The 20,723-nt window shown below is 52.2% G+C and overlaps 1 protein-coding gene across 2 annotated transcripts in view; it reads right to left on the reverse strand.

Annotated features, from left to right (window-relative positions):
• TATDN2 (TatD DNase domain containing 2) overlaps nt 1-20,723 on the reverse strand; it is an 887,958-nt gene that overhangs the window by 805,512 nt on the left and 61,723 nt on the right. The gene's annotated exons all lie outside the window — the stretch shown is intronic.

Consider the following 20,723-nt stretch of genomic DNA (forward strand, 5'->3'; position numbering starts at 1 on the left):
AGCTGAGCTTTGCGGGTTCTGGAAGAAAGCCGGAAGCTCGATGGACTGGTTTACATGGAACTTAGATATAAATTTAGGTGAGAACCTAGGGTGTGTGCGTAAAACCAGTTTGTCTTTGTGGATAGTAAAGAAAGGATCCTGCACTGACAGAGCCTGAATTTCACTGACCCTTCTTATAGAGGTAATGGCTACTAAGAAGGCCGTTTTATAAGTCAGGTGTTTGAGACTACTTTTATGCATGGGTTCGAAAGGGGGGCCCATGAGCTTAGCTAGCACCACATTGAGGTCCCATCCTGGCGGTGGGTTCGAAATAGGAGGGTGAAGTCTCTTTACTCCTTCCATGAAGGCTTTAACTACTGGTACTTTCCACCACAATACTTTGTTATGGGATGTGGTGTAAGCCGAGAGGGCTGCCAGGTGTACTTTCAGAGAGTTAAAAACCAAACCTGCGTCCAGCAGGTGGAGCATGTATGTTACAACGTTGGAAGGAGTGCAATCAACTGGGTTGATTTGTTTATTCTGGCACCAAATAACGAATCTCTTCCACTTGTCAAAGTAACAGTGCCTTGTGTTTGGTTTCCTGGATTCTTTTAGGATGCCCATAGACCTCTGTGGTAAATTGAGATGCCCAAACTCTATGACCTCAGGAGCCATGCTGCCAGGTTCATTGAGTTGGGTTCCTGGTGCACTGTTTGAGCTTGTTGCTGGGACAGTAGGTTGTACCAGGCTGGGAGTTTGATGGGCTCGCACACCGCCATCCTGCGTAGGTGTGGAAACCATGGTTGTCTCGCCCACATGGGAGCAACTAGGATGAGCGTCATCGATTCCTTGTTCATCTTGTACACCACCTTCCTGATGAGAGGAGTTGGTGGAAAAGCGTACGCAAACATCCCTGACCAGTTCATCCACAGGGCGTTCCCTTGGGAGTCTGGCTGGGGGAACCTGGATGCAAATCCTGGGCATTGTTTGTTTTCGCTTGTGGCGAATAGGTCTATAGTGGGGAAACCCCACTGAGAGAAGAGATCTTCTACGATCTCTGTGAAGGACCCATTCGTGTTCTTCTGGGAGGGAGTCTCTGCTTAGGGCATCCGCTAGGGAATTGAGCTCCCCTGGAACATGTTGTGATGACAGGAAGATGTTCCGTCTGAGTGCCCATATCCAGATTTTCTGGGCAAGCTTGGACAGATTTGGCGAACGAGTCCCTCCTTGTTTGTTCAGATAGAACATGGCTGTCGTGCTGTCCGTCCGGATCTGCACCGACAAGTTTAGCAGATGGGGCTCTAACGCCCGAAGCGCTCGGAATACTGCCAGAAGCTCTAGCAGGTTGATGTGGTTCTTGGCTACTGAGTGAGACCAGAGACCCTGAGCTGTGTGGTGGAGATGGTGAGCTCCCCACCCAGTCAGGCATGCATCTGTAGTCACCACTGCCTGTACTTCGGGATCGTAAAAGGGTTTTCCCCTTGCGAGATTCTCTCTTGTCCACCAGTGTAAGCTCTGTACGAGTGCTGGCGAAACGACCACTAGATCGTCCCACTGACCACTTGCCTGAGACCACTGTTTCGCCAACCATTCCTGCATGGGACGCATGCGCAGACGCGCGTGGGGGACCAGGTAAATGCATGACGCCATCATGCCCAGTAACCGCATTGCTTTGCGTACCGTTATTTGTTGACCTGACTGATAATGTGGAATTTGCAGTAGTATATTCCGAATTCTCTCTTCCGAAGGGAAGGCCAACCCTTTCTGAGTATCTAGGATTGCTCCTAGGAACTGTTTTGAGGTGCTTGGCACCAGACTTGACTTCTTTTCGTTGATAGAGAAGCCTAATTCGTGGAGGAGGTCGATAGTCCTCTGAATGTTTGACCTGCAAATTCCTGGGGTTTCCCCCGTTATGAGCCAGTCGTCCAGATAAGGGTACACTGGGATTGCCTCCCTGCGTAGGTGTGCAGCTGCCACCGCCAGTACCTTGGTGAATACCCTTGGTGCTGAAGCTATCCCGAAGGGCAGTACCTTGAATTGGTAGTGGCGACTGTCCACCTTGAAGCGCAAGTATTTTCTGTGCGCTGGGAGCATGGAAATATGAAAATAAGCATCTTTCATATCCAAGGTTGCCATGTAATCCCCCTTTTTTAGGAGGGGGATTACCTCTTGTAGCGTGGTCATACGGAATTTCTGGGGCTTGACATACTTGTTGGCAGGCCGTAAGTCCAATACTGGGCGCATTGTCAAATCTTTCTTTGGCACAAGGAAGTAAGTTGAATAGATACCCTTGTTTACCTGGTGTCCTGGGACGAGTTCTATCGCGTCCTTTTCTAGCAGAATGGCGATCTCCTCGAGAAGGATCTTCTGATGTTCTAAGGAGTGTATTCTTTGTCGTGGAGGGTGGTTCCGGGGACGCTGCAGTAATTCTATACAATATCCTGTGGACACTGTTGACAGCACCCATCTGTCTGAGGTGATCCCTTCCCAAGCCTGGGTGAAGTTGGAAATGCGTCCCCCTACTGGGGTTGCGTGAGAAGGGACCCTGAACTGAGCGTCACTGCTTTGGTGGAGGCGTGCCACCTCCCTTGTTGGGGCTGCCTCTGCCTCTTCGACGAACTCTCTTGTTACCCCTGCCGTAACTTTGGGTAGACTGCTGGTTGTTGTTCCATTGTGTACCCTGTCCTTGGGCATAGTTGCCTCTTTGTGAATTTTGGCCGCGTGGGCGACGAAAATTACTGTTCCCCCTCTGGTTAGGGGGTTTGTTGGTAAGCTGGCCAAGGGATTTGAGAGTCTCGTATTCGTCCTTGGCATTCTTAAGTGCGTCTTCGACCGCTTTCCCAAACAATAGATCGGGTTCCACCGGCTTGTCTATTAATGAAGCTTGGGTTTCTGTTTTGAACCCCGACTGCCGTAACCACGCATGTCTCTTGATAACAGTACCTTCCGCTATCAATCTTCCTGCGTTGTCCGCGGCGTCGAAAGTTGCTTTTAATATGCAACCAGACACGGCTCTCCCTTCTGCCGAGATCCGAGCCAACTGGCCCTTTAACGGTTCAGGAGCAGAGGCTATGAGCGCCGCGACCTCTTCCCATTGATGGCAGTTGTAACTTGCCAACAGGGTGGTGGAGTTTGCAATCCTTGCTTGGTAGGCGGACGTTGAGGCTACCTTCCTGCCAAACCCATACAGTTTTTTGCTCTCCTTGTCGGGAGGAGCTTCTGACGACGATAAGGGTGTCCCAGCCCTCTTCCGAGTGTTGGTAACCACTAGGGAGTCTGGTTTAAGATGTCCTCTTATATAAAGAGGGTCAGACTGGGCTGCCCGAAAAAGTTTTTCGACTCTGGGGTTGACGGCTCTGGTGAGGTTAGGATTCACCAGGGATGGATCTATTCTACGTTGGATGGATTTAAGGATAGGGATGGTCTGAGCGACCGGCCTCCTCTCTCCCACCAACTCTTCTGCGAAGTCCCTTTCCTCCTGTACACCGTGGGTGTCGATGTGAAAATGTTCTGCTGCGCGAGCGAGAACTTCATTAAGGAGGGGCTGGTTATCAACTGGCGAGTCGGTAACTGGGGCTTCGCTCTCTACCGGGGAATCTACTCTGTAAATTTCCTGCTCATCTTCTACCTCCTCCAGGTCCTCATCATCCGCATAGTATTCAGTCCCGGTTTGTTCCTCCATAATGTTAAACTCCTGGCCCCCTTCAGGGAAAGGCTGTCCTTGGTATCTGGGGTGTGGAGTAGAGTATGGAGTAGAGTAAGGCTGCACCTCGAAGGGTTCAGGTCTTTCGAACCGGGGCTTTTTACTTAGGGGGATAGGATCAGAGGAGCCTGAGGGTGTGGCCCCTTGAGGGTCATACGAAAGGAAATGTTCTGGGTTTTTGTCATAAAAATCAGCTAAGGAAGACATCCTTGACATGACCCTGTCTATGTCTTCACTGGACCATTCTTTGGAACAGGGTATGACTTTAGTAGGCAACTTAGAGGACTTATCAAGGGTACCCTTGCTGGATGTTGATGTCCCAGTAGATTTGTGTTTGTCTGTCTGCTTAGGGTGGAAGGATGGTCTTACAGGAGTGGAAGGCTGTGCTTTCCGCTGTTTCCCCCCCTCCCCGTGCGTGGAAAAATGTTTTCCCTGCCCCTTGGAGGCCCCAGAGACTTTCGACGCCTGGCGTCGAGGGTCGGGAGAGGTATCTGTGTGTTTCGAGCGTGGGGCCTCGCTGGTGTTAACTGCGGCCTCGGTCTCCTGGAGCGCGGCCTGGGGGTGGAAGTCGTCTTCGTCTTCCGACGATCGAACTTCCGTTAATCTAGGGAGCGAGGCACTCTTGGCAAGAGTGGATGATTGCCTTGCGTCATGAGGCGATCTCGATCGAGAGCGCCCAGAGGACACTGAGTCGAACCGTTCTATCTGTGCCTCTTTCCGAGAAGTCGACGTCGTCGAGGTTCGGTTGGACTTAGTGTGCTTAGTGTGTGTAGGGTGTGTAGCGCTTGCGTCGCCGGGGGTCTTCCCCATAGCCGCCCTGCCGGACAACCTTCCGAGGTCGGGGACCTGCGCTCGGCAGTCTTTCGACGCTGTAATGCCCTCGCCGTCCGAAAGTACGGCGTCGCTGCCATCGCTGAAGGCGCCCTCCACTGCCATGGCCGCCTGCCTGGCGTGGTGGGCCCAACGCTTTGTCGAACGGTCCTTAAGTGTCTTAGGCTTAAACCTACTACACGCTCTGCAGTTCGCTTCGGGGTGGTCCCTCGGCAAGCAGAGATTGCACGTGGCGTGCCTGTCGACCCAAGGGTATTTGCGGTTGCACTTGGGGCAGAATTGGAAAGGGGTACCCTCCATACGCACCTTGAGGCAGCGGGCTGGTAAGTGTTGGAAATATATAAGGTGTACCTATATACCAAGAGTGAAGATTATGTACCACCCCCCACTCTCCCTACTTGCAGGGCCGAGGCCAGCGGCCTACTAAGCCCGGGCCGAGGCCAGCGGCCTTCCGAGGCCCAGATCCGTCGTGCAGCAGCCGACGGTCGATGTCTTCTCCAGCCGTCGTCGAGTGTCGAGGGTCGACGTTGGGGTGGGGAAGGATGTCAATAAATAATTTTAAACTTCAATAATTAGCAAAAGTAAGGCTAAGGTCAGGGGACTCCGCAAGATGCTTCCGACCAGTATGGCGGAAAAAAACAATCTGAGGATCCTAGACGCGTGAGGGATCTTGGGTACAGTGGACGTCACACTAGGGATAGTATTACTGGCACGCCTGTGTCGACGCCCATTTTCGAGTTTCGAAAAACAAACTGTAATACTCCGCAGCTTCCACTAGATGTCGGCCTATGCACAGCATGTGATCTAAGCAGATTCCACAAGCCTCAGAAATATATATATATATATGATACATTACTCACCGTAATCGTATTTCTGATGCTTGTATCTGCTTAGATTCACATGCTGTGCATAGGCCGACATCTAGTGGAAGCTGCGGAGTATTAGTTTGTTTTTCGAAACTCGAAAATGGGCGTCGACACAGGCGTGCCAGTAATACTATCCCTAGTGTGACGTCCACTGTACCCAAAATCCCTCACGCGTCTAGGATCCTCAGATTGTATTTTTTCTGACATGAGGAAGCATGAGGCGTAGCATGAGTACAGATAATCCAAGCAGATAGACAGAAAGGTAAGACTACCAGCAATCATGCGCCTTCTCTCGGAGGGGAGGAAGGGTGGGTCGCATGTGAATCTAAGCAGATACAAGCATCAGAAATACGATTACGGCGAGTAATGTATCCCTTCTGAGGCTTGTGGAATCTGCTTAGATCACATGCTGTGCATAGATTAGCGAGCAGTACCAGAAGAAGGAGGTGGGATGTGAGAAGAGTCATGAGCAAACAGGTGTCTCAGAACCGCTTGTCCCACTTGTGTATCTGTCTTGGAATGAGTGTCAATGCAGTAATGCTGAGTAAAAGTGTGAATAGAGCTCCAAGTAGCTGCTTTGCAAATGGTGTCGAGGGGAACATTTGCAATGAAAGCCAGAGTGGCCCCAATGCCTCTAGTAGAGTGGGCTCTTGGCGTAAAAGGCAGAGTTTTTTCAGAAAGAGAGTAACACAGCTGTATACAGTTGATAATCCACTTCGAGATAGCGCCTTTAAAGACGCGATCTCCCTCTCTGCCTGTAGCTACGGAGACAAACAGTTGGTCTGTTTTCCTTAGCGGTCTGGTTTTGTTTACATAGTAGAGGACCGCCCTACGCACATCTAGGGTGTGTAGTTTCACCTCAGCCGAGCTTTGCGGGTTCTGGAAGAAAGCCGGAAGCTCGATGGACTGGTTTACATGGAATTTAGATATAAATTTAGGTGAGAACCTAGGGTGTGTGCGTAAAACCAGTTTGTCTTTGTGGATAGTAAAGAAAGGATCCTGCACTGACAGAGCCTGAATTTCACTGACCCTTCTTATAGAGGTAATGGCTACTAAGAAGGCAGTTTTATAAGTCAGGTGTTTGAGACTACTTTTATGCATGGGTTCGAAAGGGGGGCCCATGAGCTTAGCTAGCACCACATTAAGGTCCCATCCTGCTGGTGGGTTAGAAATAGGAGGGTGAAGTCTCTTTACTCCTTCCATGAAGGCTTGAACTACTGGTACTTTCCACCACGACACCTTGTTATGGGATGTGGTGTAAGCCGAGAGGGCAGCCAGGTGTACTTTCAGAGAGTTAAAAACCAATCCTGCATCCAGCAGGTGGAGCATGTATGTCACAATGTTGGAAGGAGTGCAATCAACCGGGTTGATTTGTTTATTCTGGCACCAAATAACAAATCTCTTCCACTTGTCAAAGTAACAGTGCCTTGTGTTTGGTTTCCTGGATTCTTTTAGGATGTCCATACACCTCTGTGGTAAATTGAGATGTCCAAACTCTATGACCTCAGGAGCCATGCTGCCAGGTTCATTGAATTGGGTTGCTGGTGCACTGTTTGACCTTGTTGCTGGGACAGTAGGTTGTACCAGGCTGGGAGTTTGATGGGTTCGCACACCGCCATCCTGCGTAGGTGTGGAAACCATGGTTGTCTCGCCCACATGGGAGCAACTAGGATGAGCGTCATCGATTCCTTGTTCATCTTGTACACTACCTTCCTGATGAGAGGAGTTGGTGGAAAAGCGTATGCAAACATCCCTGACCAGTTCATCCACAGGGCGTTCCCTTGGGAGTCTGGCTGGGGGAACCTGGATGCAAATCGTGGGCATTGTTTGTTTTCGCTTGTGGCGAATAAGTCTATAGTGGGGAAACCCCACTGAGAGAAGAGATCTTCTACGATCTCTCTGTGAAGGACCCATTCGTGTTCTTCTGGGAGGGAGTCTCTGCTTAGAGCATTCGCTAGGGAATTGAGCTCCCCTGGAACATGTTGCGATGACAGGAAGATGTTCCGTCTGAGTGCCCATATCCAGATTTTCTGGGCAAGCTTGGACAGATTTGGCGAACGAGTCCCTCCTTGCTTGTTCAGATAGAACATGGCTGTCGTGCTGTCCGTCCGGATCTGCACCGACAAGTTTATTAGATGGGGCTCGAACGCCCGAAGCGCTCTGAATACTGCCAGAAGCTCTAGCAGGTTGATGTGGTTCTTGGCTACTGAGTGAGACCAGAGACCCTGAGCTGTGTGGTGGAGATGGTGAGCTCCCCACCCAGTCAGGCATGCATCTGTAGTCACCACTGCCTGCACTTCGGGATCGTAAAAGGGTTTTCCCCTTGCGAGATTCTCTCTTGTCCACCAGTGTAGGCTCTGTACAAGTGTTGGCAAAACGACCACTAGATCGTCCCACTGACCACTTGCCGGAGACCACTGTTTCGCCAACCATTCCTGCATAGGACGCATGCGCAGTCGCGCGTGGGGTACCAGGTAAATGCATGACGCCATCATGCCCAGTAACCGCATTGCTTTGCGTACCGTTATTAGTTGACCGGACTGATAATGTGGAATTTGCAGTAGTATATTCCGAATTCTCTCTTCCGAAGGGAAGGTCAACCCTTTCTGAGTATCTAGGATTGCTCCCAGGAACTGTTTTGAGGTGCTTGGCACTAGGCTTGACTTCTTCTCGTTGATTGAGAAGCCTAATTCGTGGAGGAGGTTGATAGTCCTTTGAATGTTTGTCCTGCAAATTCCTGGGGTTTCCCCCGTTATGAGCCAGTCGTCCAGATAAGGGTACACTGGGATTGCCTCCCTGCGTAGGTGTGCAGCTGCCACCGCCAGTACCTTGGTGAATACCCTGGGTGCTGAAGCTATTCCGAAGGGCAGTACCTTGAATTGGTAGTGGCGACTGTCCACCTTGAAGCGCAAGTACTTTCTGTGCGCCGGGAGCATGGAAATATGAAAATAAGCATCTTTCATATCCAAGGTTGCCATGTAATCCCCCTTTTTTAGGAGGGGGATTACCTCTTGTAGCGTGGTCATACGGAATTTTTGGGGCTTGACATACTCGTTGGCAGGCCGAAAGTCCAGTACTGGGCGTATGTCAAATCTTTCTTTGGCTCAAGGAAGTAAGTTGAATAGATACCCTTGTTTACCTGGTGTCCTGGGACGAGTTCTATCGCGTCCTTTTGTAGCAGAATGGCAATCTCCTCGAGAAGGATCTTCTGATGTTCTAAGGAGTGTATTCTTTGTCGTGGAGGATGGTTCCGGGGACGCTGCAGTAATTCTATACAATATCCTGTGGACACTGTTGACAGCACCCATCTGTCTGAGGTGATCCCTTCCCAAGCCTGGGTGAAGTTGGAAATGCGTCCCCCTACTGGGGTTGCGTGAGAAGGGACCCTGAACTGAGCATCACTGCTTTGGAGGGGGCGTGCCACTTCCCTTGTTGGGGCTGCCTCTGCCTCTTCCACGACCTTTCTTGTTACCCCTGCCGTAACTTTGGGTAGACTGCTGGCTGTTGTTCCACTGTGTACCCTGTACCTGGGCATAGTTGCCTCTTTGTGAATTTTGGCCGCGTGGGCGACGAAAATTACTATTCCCCCTCTGGTTAGGGGGTTTGTTGGTTAGTTGGCCAAGGGATTTCAGTGTCTCGTATTCGTCCTTGGCGTTTTTAAGTGCGTCTTCGACCGCTTTCCCAAACAATAGATCGGGTTCCACCGGCTTGTCTATTAATGAAGCCTGAGTTTCTGTTTTGAACCCCGACTGCCGTAACCACGCATGTCTTTTGATAACAGTACCTTCTGCTATCAATCTTCCTGCGTTGTCCGCGGCGTCGAAAGTTGCTTTTAATATGCAACCAGACACGGCTCTCCCTTCTGCCGAGATCCGCGCCAATTGGCCCTTTAACGGGTCAGGAGCAGAGGCTATGAGCGCCGCGGCCTCTTCCCATTGATGGCAGTTGTAGCTGGCCAACAGGGTGGTGGAGTTAGCAATCCTTGCTTGGTAGGCGGACGTTGAGGCTACCTTCCTGCCAAACCCGTAAAGTTTCTTGCTCTCCTTGTCGGGAGGAGCTTCTGATGAAGATAAGGGTGTTCCAGCCCTCTTCCGAGTGTTGGTAACAACTAGGGAGTCTGGTTTAAGATGTCCTCTTATATAGAGAGGGTCAGACTGGGCTGCCCGGAAAAGCTTTTCGACCCTGGGGTTGACTGCTCTGGTGAGGTTAGGGTTCACCAGGGATGGATCTATTCTCCGTTGGATGGATTTAAGGATAGGGATGGTCTGAGCGACCGGCCTCCTCTCTCCCACCAACTCTTCAGCGAAGTCCCTTTCCTCCTGTACACCGTGGGTGTCGATGTGAAAATGTTCTGCCGCGCGAGCGAGAACTTCATTAAGGAGGGGCTGGTTATCGACTGGAGAGTCGGTAACTGGGGCTTCGTTCTCTACCGGGGAATCTACTCTGTAAATTTCCTGCTCATCTTCTCCCTCCTCCTGATCCTCATCATCCGCATAGTATTCCGTCCCGGCTTGTTCCTCCATAATTTCAAACTCCTGGTCCCCCTCAGGAAATGGAGTAGAATAAGGCTGCACCTCGAAGGGTTCAGGTCTTTCGAACCGGGCCTTTTTACTTAGGGGGATAGGATCAGTGGAACCTGAGGGTGTGGCCCCGTGAGGGTCATACGAGAGGAAATGCTCTGGATTCTTGTCGTAGAAATCAGCCAAGGAAGACATCCTTGACATGACCCTGTCTATGTCTTCACTGGACCATTCTTTGGAACAGGGTATGACTTTAGTAGGCAATTTAGGGGCCTTATCAAGGGTACCCTTGCTGGATGTTGATCTTTCAGTAGATTTGTATTTATCTGTTTGCTTAGGGGGGAAGGATGGTCGTACAGGAGTGGAAGAATGTGCTTTCCGCTGTTTCCCCCCCTCCCCGTGCGTGGAAAAATGTTTTCCCTGTCCCTTGGAGGCCCCGGAGACTTTCGACGCCTGGCGTCGAGGATCGGGAGAGGTATCTGTGTTTTTCGAGCGTGGGGCCTCGCTGGTGTTAACTACGGGCTCCATTCTTGAAGCGCGGCCTGGGGGTGGAAGTCGTCTTCGTCCTCCGACGATCGAACTTCCGTTAGTCTAGGGAGCGAGGCACTCTTGGCAAGAGTGGATGATTGCCTTGCGTCATGAGGCGATCTCGATCGAGAGCGCCCAGAGGACACCGAGTCGGACCGTTCTATCTGTGCCTCTTTCCGAGAAGTCGACGTCGTCGAGGTTCGGTTGGACTTCGTGTGCTTAGTGTGTGTAGGGTGTGTAGCGCCTGCGTCGCCGGGGGTCTTCCCCATAGCCGCCCTGCCGGACGACCTTCCAAGGTCGGGGACCTGCGCTCGGCTGTCTTTCGACGCCGTAATGCCCTCGCCGTCCGAAAGTACAGCGTCGCTGCCATCGCTGAAGGCGCCCTCCGCTGCCATGGCCGCCTGCCTGGCGTGGTGGGCCCAACGCTTAGTCGAACAGTCCTTAAGTGTCTTAGGTTTAAACCTACTACACTCTCTGCAGTTCGCTTCGGGGTGGTCCCTCGGCAAGCAGAGATTGCACGTGGCGTGCCTGTCGACCCAAGGGTATTTGCGGTTGCACTTGGGGCAGAATTGGAAAGGGGTACCCTCCATACGCACCTAAAGGCAGCGGGCTGGTAAGTGTATGAAATATATAAGCTAAGGTGTACTTATATACCAAGAGTGAAGAGTATGTACCACCCCCCACTCTCCCTACTTGCAGGGCCGAGGCCAGCGGCCTACCAGGCCAGGGCCGAGGCCAGCGGCCTTCTGAGGCCCAGATCCGTCGTGCGGCAGCCGACGGTCGATGTCTTCTCCAGCCGTTGTCGAGTATCGAGGGTCGACGTTGGGGTGGGGAAGGGTGTCAATAAAGAATTATAATTTTTCAATTATTAGCAAAAGTATGGCTAGGGCCAGGGGACTCCGCAAGATGCTTCCGACCAGTATAGCGGAAAAAAACAATCTGAGGATCCTAGACGCGTGAGGGATCTTGGGTACAGTGGACGTCACACTAGGGATAGTATTACTGGCACGCCTGTGTCGATGCCCATTTTCGAGTTTCGAAAAACAAACTGTAATACTCCGCAGCTTCCACTAGATGTCGGCCTATGCACAGCATGTGATCTAAGCAGATTCCACAAGCCTCAGAAATATATATACACATATACACACACTGTATTCAACTACTTCACTACTGTAATATACTGTCACTGATGATCATGCATTTGGTAACTTATTTCTTGTAACATATGCACTGTATCCCCTTCTGCATCTAACTGTACTTTACATTGTATCTTGTATTGCATTTTGTAACCGTGTAAGCTGAAAATATCCTAGTCGTCCCTGCACCCTGATACCGTCGGGTCTGGTGCAGATTATAAAATAAATAAACCTGTAAATTGCCAGAAAGCAGCCCACAACCCTCTAGCGTAAAGGGTGGAGTTGGGGGAAGAGCAGAGGAGGTGTTGGTAACGGCCTTGAACTTGTGGAAAAAGATGAAAGAAACCCAATTAACACAACCAGTAAGTTATCAAGGGCAACGCAAGTTCGGTTGATGTTAAAGGGAAGGTGACTGTAATTTGAAAGTTCGCGTTTTATTGGCACACGCGCAATGAAGAGAACTGTTAAAAGAAAAGGATACAAAGTAGCAGAGTGGTCCTGCAAGGTGAAGTCTCTGAAAAAAATGTTGAAAGATATCACACCGGAGGGGGTGGAGGGGCGTGGCTAGGCAGCCATGGAATAGGCTGCTTTTCTGAGCTCCTTGATCTGTCAAATGATCCGGATGAGCGCAGGCCTATATATCTGGAGAACCAACGTGAATAGAAAATGATGGCACTATTAAGCATAGCTGATTCGAATGCACGCGGCCATGTGTTTATTGCTGTAGAAGAACAAAAGTTATGGTACTTTGAAGTTTCGAACGTGAGACGAGGGTCTGTACCCAAGATGGCGTCTGGACCCGAAACAAAGGAACCTCTGAGTGAAAGGACAGTGTCCGACGAGGAGAGCGAGAACAACTCCAGAGAAGCGCACCATTAAAGAGACCCACACGCGATTGAGAGTGCCCGGTACGTCCGCCTGCGAGGAGCAGTACAACATCGCGGTAAACCCCTGCGGCAACTGAGTAGGGCTGGCGGACAATAACGGATGGAGGAACACACATGGGTGTCCTGTGGCGAGCGGACCCTCGTACCGAAGCTCGAGGCGCTGGGCGATCCATAAGAAGTGCACTGCAATAGGAGGGGACGCAAAGGACCCGAGAACTCCGTCGCACCGCATGAACTGAGAGGAACAAAGGCTGGCACCTGCTGGATGCATGCGGCGGCCGATATATAAACGCAGCTGGTGCTCATTAGTGAAACTGTAGTAGTGGACGGAGAAACGAAATGGTGGCGAGGAAGCTGCACCCGGGACTGCATTAGCTACGCTGGAGGACCCGTCAAAGCTAATAGAACAGGAACGGTGAACACTGAGTGAATTACAGTAAAAGGCACAAAGGAGACGTGGTGCGCACCCCCCCCCCCCCACAAGGACGAAGAAGCCAAACAATTAACAGGGCTATATGAGACACATACACGCTGTGAGCATAAAGGAAGCCATATATGCAGCGAGCTCGGAGACAGACTGGTAAAGCAGGAGCACAGCATACACGGCCACTGGTTAGTTGGATCACTAAGAACAACTAGCGAGAAACGGAAGCAAGCGACCCACGTAGACTTGGAGTGGCACAGACAAGACATATTGGGGGCCCTGAATAGCACAACAATACGGACCACATCCACATACAGGAAGCCCATGGCCCAGAGACAGAGCCAGAAGCACTTCAGCAGATTGGGGAGCATATTACAAGTGGCGCAATGCGGTGGCAGGGAAGGGCCTACAGAGGCGCAATAGACTCCGGAAGGAGCATAAAGACCCAATATAGCTAAAATAACAGGTGCGGAAGCCCCCTAAGAGACAAAGAACCACACCGGGACAGGAGATGCATCAGTGGCGAACGTGGTGCAGCACAGTGGGAGACCCCACACGTAATAATTAATACGGTGGGGACGGGAAAAGAAGGAATCTCACGACAAGGCACAGAAGCCCCCGCAGAGCCCAAGCCTTGTGCGACTAGCACTCAGTCCGCCAGCTGGCAAAATAGTGCACAAGCCCTAGGGCGGGGCCCGGACTTAAAGACAAGAGAACATAAGACCCCCACCTAGGCACGGAAGGCGCGCAGGGCGTCAATATAGATGCTTGGAGAGGTGGTCCGGTGCCGGCAGTGAAGCTAGAACTAGAAAGGACCGGTACAGCGTGACGGGCGGCACAATAGAGAGCCCTCTGCCATAGGAGGAAGCCACGGGGGGTCAAAGGCCTGCACACTACTGGTGGAACGGATCACGTGGCTGAAACAGAGTGAAGATGTCTGCAAGAGGAGGCAAACCAAGGGTAAGCAGCCCACACTGGACATTTTTACTAAGACAAAGCAAGCCCCCACTACACCTACGCAAGTTATGGCCACGGCATCCGCAGTGGAGGCATCGCCGACTGAGAACCAGATGATCCCAACAGCCATCACGGAACTGAAGACCTCGTGGGGAATAACTATGGCTGACTTGAGGACTGCACTAGAAACCAAAATAGATGCGGTGGGGATAGAGGTCAATCTGCTGAGGCAAGATGTGCGAGCGCTAGCGGAGAGGACCAGCGGCCTGGAGAGTGCGGTGAAAATCAACACGGACACCAGTACAAACAATGCCAAAGAGATCCACATATTAAAGCAGCAGGTGGCCAACCTGGAGAATCAGGCCGAGGAAGCTGAGGGAAGAGCGAGACGCAACAACATATGCGTGGTTGGCTTGCCGGAGGGGGAAGAAGGCCAATACCCCCACGGACTATGTGGAGAACATGATCATTCAAGAGATAGGGGCCAACAAGCTCTCCCAAGGAATTGCAATAGAACGGGCGCATAGGGCCTTGATGAGGAAGCCACAACCCGAACCCCCCATGCCCCCCCCCCCGCCCGAGAGCGATTATAGCCAAGATCCTGAACTATTGGGACAGGGAAAAGATTTTGGAATTCTTCCGGAAGGGAGGGACAATAAAAAGGGCAGCTGCGACCATCACTGCATACCCTGACTACACAATGCAGGTACAAAGACAGCGCTACAGTTATGTGGCGATCAAGAGGAGACTGTGCGCGGCTGGATTAAAATACATGCTTCTGTACCCTGCAAAACTCAAGATCCTGCACAAAGGCAAAGTGCTTTTTTTTTAGGATGCGGAGACATGGCTGGATGCACAGGGCTGTCCGGAACAAGAGGAGGAGCAAAGCCGAGAGAAACACGATAAGTAACGCAACAGCCATTTATGATAAAAGGTGGGTGGTGGGGGACCTAAGACAGATAGTGGAACAGTTAACAATGGTTGCGGCTGGAAAGATAGTAATGGGACAATGTAACATGTGATACTTGAACACGTTGGACTGGAATATAGAGCGTAAAATGCAATATGGGTGGCATTAGAGTATTGCTCCAGAGTATTTAAAAAAGAGGTTAATGTTTCACACCCCCAGTAGAAGTCTTCGCTCCGGATGTAAATGCCTGTTGATCGTTCCCAAGTTCAAGCTGAAATCGGGGTTGGGCAGCTCCTTTTTGGTTCAGGCGCCCAGCTTGTGGAATAGTGTTCCGGAAACACTCAGGTCTGAAACAAACCTTCTTGCTTTCAGGAAGGGTTTGAAAACATATCTCTTCAGATGATGAACCGGGATAAGTTGGATCAGGGACATCTTCAGGGTTCAGCTTTCGACTGGCCTCTTTCTGTGTTCTATGTGTGTCTCTGTTCGTTTAAAGCGCCATGATGCCCTTGGGCTACCGGCGCTACATAAAAATGAAATGAAATGTAATGAAATGAAATTAGGCGTGCTTAGCTTGAGCAAAAAAGGAGTAATTGGATGGAAACACCTTACCCCCAGGAAGTAGAATAGCAAGACCGCCACTAGGGCGATATCCCCCTGCTGAGCCACGAGTATGGCAGTAGTCGGAAAAGGGCTAGCTGCGGGGGTGCCTGAGATCAAGGGATGGAGCTGGGCAAAAGTTGGGGAGGGGTAGAAGTAGAAGGGGGTTGGAGGGCGAGTTGGGGTGGGGAGGGAAGGGGGGAGGAGGGGAAGTTTAGGAAGTTGGGGTATGAGCCTACACCCCAGAAAAAACGAGATATGGACTGCACTTGTGGAGGGAAGAGTGCGAACCTGATAAGTCATGGGAGACCTTAAAATAGTTATTTGGAACGTCAGGGGGCTCAATAGTTATTTAAAAAGAAACAAGGTAATGATGTACCTGCGCAGGCAAAAAATAGATAGCCTCACCCAACGCAAGAAAAGCTGGATGTGGGCCGGAAGAAATGGAAAGGGACAGTAGTAGGAGCGTCATATTCAGCCTATTCTAGAGGGGTAATTACTTGGGTTGTACCCAATGTCCCGTTTCAGTTGCTGCACTCCACGGTCGAGCCAGACGGGAGGATGGTAATAATTAAGGGGTTGGTGGAAAATAAGGAAATATGTATCATAAATACATATGCCCCGAACCAGGATACGGCAGCATATTTTAGAACTTTATATGGTAAGGTCAGCGTGAGCCTTGGAGGGGCAGTGATTTGGGGAGGAGACTAATTGTGTACTCAATCCGAAAATAGATAGATCCAATAGCAAAATAGATAGGCCCACCCCAGCTGCCAGGATGTTGCAGTCACTATTAACATATCACGGGTTAGAAGATGCATGGAGGTCACACCATCCACAGGATAGACAATACATACTCTCACTATTCAGCCCCCCATGGCCTGCACACTAGGCTGGACTACATGTTCGTCTCACACAAAATAATGATCGAGATAGCGCAGGCAAATATAAAGCGAGGGTCCTCTCAGACCACTCGCCGTTGATGCTAGTATGGCAATACAGACCCGAGAGTGAAGATACCGACATGGCGCTCCGAGCAGAAGCGCTGAAAGATGATATTTTTAGGGGGGAATGAGAGAGGAAATAAGGAACAAGTTACTTACCTGTAACTGTTGTTCTCCAGCATGGGTCTGGCATGGATTCACATGCTCATGAATATTCCCCGTCGTCAGGCCGGGAATCCTCAGTATAGAAAAAAAATCAGTATCAGATTCGTTTCTGATCTGTCTTTCTTAATAGTAACCAATCACTGGTCTATGGGTCATACTGCCCTCAGCCAATGACTGCCCTCTCCCTAAGCCCCGCCTCTGGCAGCCATCCTCAGATTTGGTAGCACGTAAAGTGGCAGTATGACCAAGTGAAGAGCCGCAGAGGGGTAGGCGGGAGGGTTTGCATGTGAATCCATGCCAGACCCATGCTGGAGAACAGTTACAGGTAAGTAACCTGTTCCTTTTCCAGCATGGGGTCTGGCATGGATTCACATGCTCATGAATATAAGAATACATCGCAGTATACACAGGCACAACCACGGGAGGTGGCAACAGGCTCAACATTAAGCAATACCAAAACACTCAACATTAAGCATCTCTTACCTCCTCACCAGGCTCACCTTAAGCGAACAGGTTGCGCAGCACTGTTTGGCCGACCCTGGACTCCTCCCTGGAGTCTCGATCGACGCAGTAGAATCTCATGAAGGTGTGCGTCGACCTCCATGTGGCAGCCCTGCAGATGTCGAGCAGGGGCACACCAGAAAGGAACGCCATGGTAGCAGCGATCGCTATGGTCGAGTGGGCTCTCGGACGGCCAGGCAGCGGTCGGTTTACCAACCGGTGACAGTGCATGATGCAGCCGGAGAGCCATCTGGAAATGGAAGCCTTCGAGAGAGCCTTCCCTTGATTCACAGGTCCAAAGTTTACAAACAGCTGTGATGTCTTGCGAAAACTCTTTGTGCGGTCCACGTAGAACTTCAGCGCTCTAGCTACGTCCAGCGAGTGCAGAGTCCTCTCAGCCGGCAACGAAGGTGACGGGAAGAAAACTGACAACACCAAGGGTTCGTTGAGGTGGAAGTCCGACGGCACCTTGGGCATGAAGGCGGGGTGCGTCCCCAGCACCACCCTCATGTCGTGAAAAGTCAAGTATGGTGGCTTGCAAGATAGGGCCTGGATCTCTCCCACTCGTCATGCGGAGGTGATGGCCACGAGAAAAGCTGTCTTCCACGACAAAAACTTCAACGATGCCGAATGCATAGGCTCAAATGGGGCCCCCCCCCCCCCATGAGCCTGGTCGGCACCACGTTGAGCTCCCACACCGGGGCAGGGGCCTTCACCGGCGGGAATGATCGGAACAATCCCTTCATAAATTCCTTCACCAGCCGATAAGACCACAAGGACGCCCGTCCCGTAGTCCTGGTGTATAGTGAGATGGCGGCCAGATTTATCTTGATGGAAGCGTGAGCTAGTCCTGCCTTGGCCAATGACAGTAGGTACGGCAATACTTGAGGGACTGTAATCCGCAGAGGGTTAATCTTCTGTGCACGGCAACAGACAGAGAACCTCTTCCATTTATGTCCGTAGCACTTGAGAGTTGAGGACGCCCTGGCCTTTGCAAGAACCTCTCTGCAATCGGCCGGGATGTCGTACCCTCCAAAATCTAGTGCTGCAGGAGCCAGGCCTGCAAGTTCAGCGACTCTGGGTTGTGATGAAGAATGGCGCCACCTTCTCTGGAGAGAAGATCCAGGTCCGTCGGCAGCTCGACTGGTGTGGACGCTGACAAGTCCAGAAGGTCCGAGAACCAGATCTGTCTCGGCCACGCCGGTGCGACGAGGATCATCCTGCACCGGGACCTCTTGAGCTGGTTGATGAGCCGGAGCAGAAACGGCAACGGAGGGAACGCATAAAGAAATAGGCCGGCCCAGGGGAACGAGAAAGCATCACCCATGCACCTCGGCTGGGGGAACCTGCTGGCGAACCTCCGGCATTTGGAGTTCGTCGCCGTTGCGAAGAGATCGATCTGGGGTTCGCCCCATCGTCGGAAGAGTCGATCCACTTGATCCTGGCGTAGTTCCCACTCGTGGCACGAGCGCAGCTCTCTGCTGAGTGAGTCGGCGATGGTGTTTTTTATTCCTGCCAGATGAAAAGGCACCAGAAACATCCCTTGGGCGACGGCCCAATGCCACAGATCCTGGGCTTCCTTGGATAGGGCAGGGGATCTGGTGCCGCACTGCTTCCGGATGTAGAACATCGTGGTGGTGTTGTTGTCGGTGAAGATCCTCACCACCTTGCCCTTGAGGGACGGAAGAAAAGACCTGAGCGCCCAGAACACTGCGCGGAGCTCCAAGATGTTGATGTGGAGTGACTTCTCCTCCGGGAGCCAAAGGCCTCTCGCGTGAAGATCTCCAGAGTGCGCTCCCCAACCTTCCAGGGAGGCATCCGTCGTCACCGTCAGCTGGTGAGCTGGGGTCTGAAAGTCCGTGCCCGCCGACAGATTAGAGCGGGTACCCCACCACCGGATCACCTGACGGAACGTCTCGTTGAGTGGGATCCTGTCCTCGAAGCTGCCCGTCGACTGGACCCAGCGGGCGTCGAGGAACTCTTGTAAGGGGCGCATCCGAAGCCTGCAAAGGCGCACCAGATAAATGCAGGAGGACATCATCCCGAGGAGGGACTTGATAGATCTTACCCTGGCCATGTCCGTGGCCAGCAGACGCTGCACCTTGCCCAGGATGGTCCTGGTCCTTTCCTCCGACGGCGAGGCCAGCCGCGCCACTGTGTCGAGCTTGGCTCCCAGAAATAGGGCGACTTGCGACGGGACCAGGTGGGATTTTGAAAAGTTCATGGAGAACCCCAGGTCCGTGAGCAGCTAGACGGTCTTCGCAGTGTGCAACATGGCGAGCTCCCTTGTCCTTGCCCGGATGAGGCAGTCGTCCAGGTAGGGATAGACGTGGATCCCCTGCACGCGCAGCCGCGCCAACAGCAGTGCAAAGCACTTGGTGAACACCATGGGTGCCGACTTCAATCCGAACGGGAGTGCCTTGAACTGGTAGTGCCGCCCTTGGACCACGAACCTGAGGAACTTTCAGTGTCTTTAGAATGGGGATGTGGAAGTACGCATCCTCCAAGTCCAACGACAACAGGAAATCACCCTCCTCCAGCTGTCCCAGCACGTGCTGAAGGGTGACCATCCGGAACTTCTGTGCCTTGATGTACTTGTTCAGTCGTCGCAGGTCCAGGATGGGACGCCATCCTCCTGTCTTCTTCTTTACGAGGAAGTACCTTGAATAAACTCCGGAGCCCCGAAGCCTCTTTGGGACGAGCTCGATGGCACCTTTCTTGAGCATCGCCCTTACTTCCAACAGTAGTTGAGGGACGTGATTTTCCTTCCTGGCCACGGGTGGAACGCGAGGGCACTTCTTCTGGAACTCGAGAGCGTGCCCTTGGGCCAGGGCGTCCAGCACCCAACGGTCGGTGGAGATGGACTCCCACGCGCTGACCAACCTAGTCAGCCGGCCTCCCACCGGGGTGGTACGGCAGGGGCCCGACCCCACGGTCTGTTCAATCTTTTTTGGAGGCCGCCTTGCCTGCTTGACCTCCCCGTCGACGACGATGGGCACCACCTGACTTGCCGCGGCCCCTGTAGGCCTCCTGAGACGAAGATCTTGCCGCTTAGCGGTACATCGAGGAGCCACTGCCGGATCCCTTTGAGGCACCTTGTCTGCCTCCGGAGCTCCGAAAGGACGGCCTTCGTTGTTGGAGCACTCCCAGTGCCCGGGCAGGCTCTGTGTCTGTCTTGATAGCCTGAAGGGACTCATCAACCGCCTTCCCAAACAGGTTGTTCCCGTCGAAGGGCATGTCCAAAACTTTGGTTTGTACGTCTGGCGGAAATCCGTCGCCTTGAGCCATCCTCGTCTCAGGCAAACGCTGTTGCCCAACTGACGGAAACCAGTGTCGGCGATGTCCGTTGCCACCATGATGGCGTGGTCCGAAACAATCTCACCTTCCTGTAAGATTTCAAGGGCCTCAGCCCTTTCCACGTCGGAAGGAAGTCCAATAGAGGGGCGATTTTGAACCACGACTCCCTGTCGTAGCGGGCTACGATAGCCAGGGCGTTGGCCGCCTTGATAGTCGTTGCTGTGGATGAGATGACCCGTCGTCCCATCGTGTCTAGCTTCCTGCCCTCGCCGTCCGGCAGGGAAGTTTATGTCGAGGCCGATGCCCCCCCAGCTTTCTTCTTTGCCACCGCCGAGACGACCGAATCCGGGGTAGGTTGCGTCCGCCGAAGGCACAAGGGGGCAGCGACGGGGACCCGGTACTACTTCTCGTACCGGTCCCTCTTTGCAGGCGACGTGGCAGGGCTCTTGAGGAGGGCGAGCCCCTCATCCCAGAT

The sequence above is a fragment of the Ambystoma mexicanum genome, chromosome 2p, assembly GCF_040938575.1.
Source record: "Ambystoma mexicanum isolate Mex_15411 chromosome 2p, UKY_AmexF1_1, whole genome shotgun sequence".
Taxonomy (NCBI): domain Eukaryota; kingdom Metazoa; phylum Chordata; class Amphibia; order Caudata; family Ambystomatidae; genus Ambystoma; species Ambystoma mexicanum.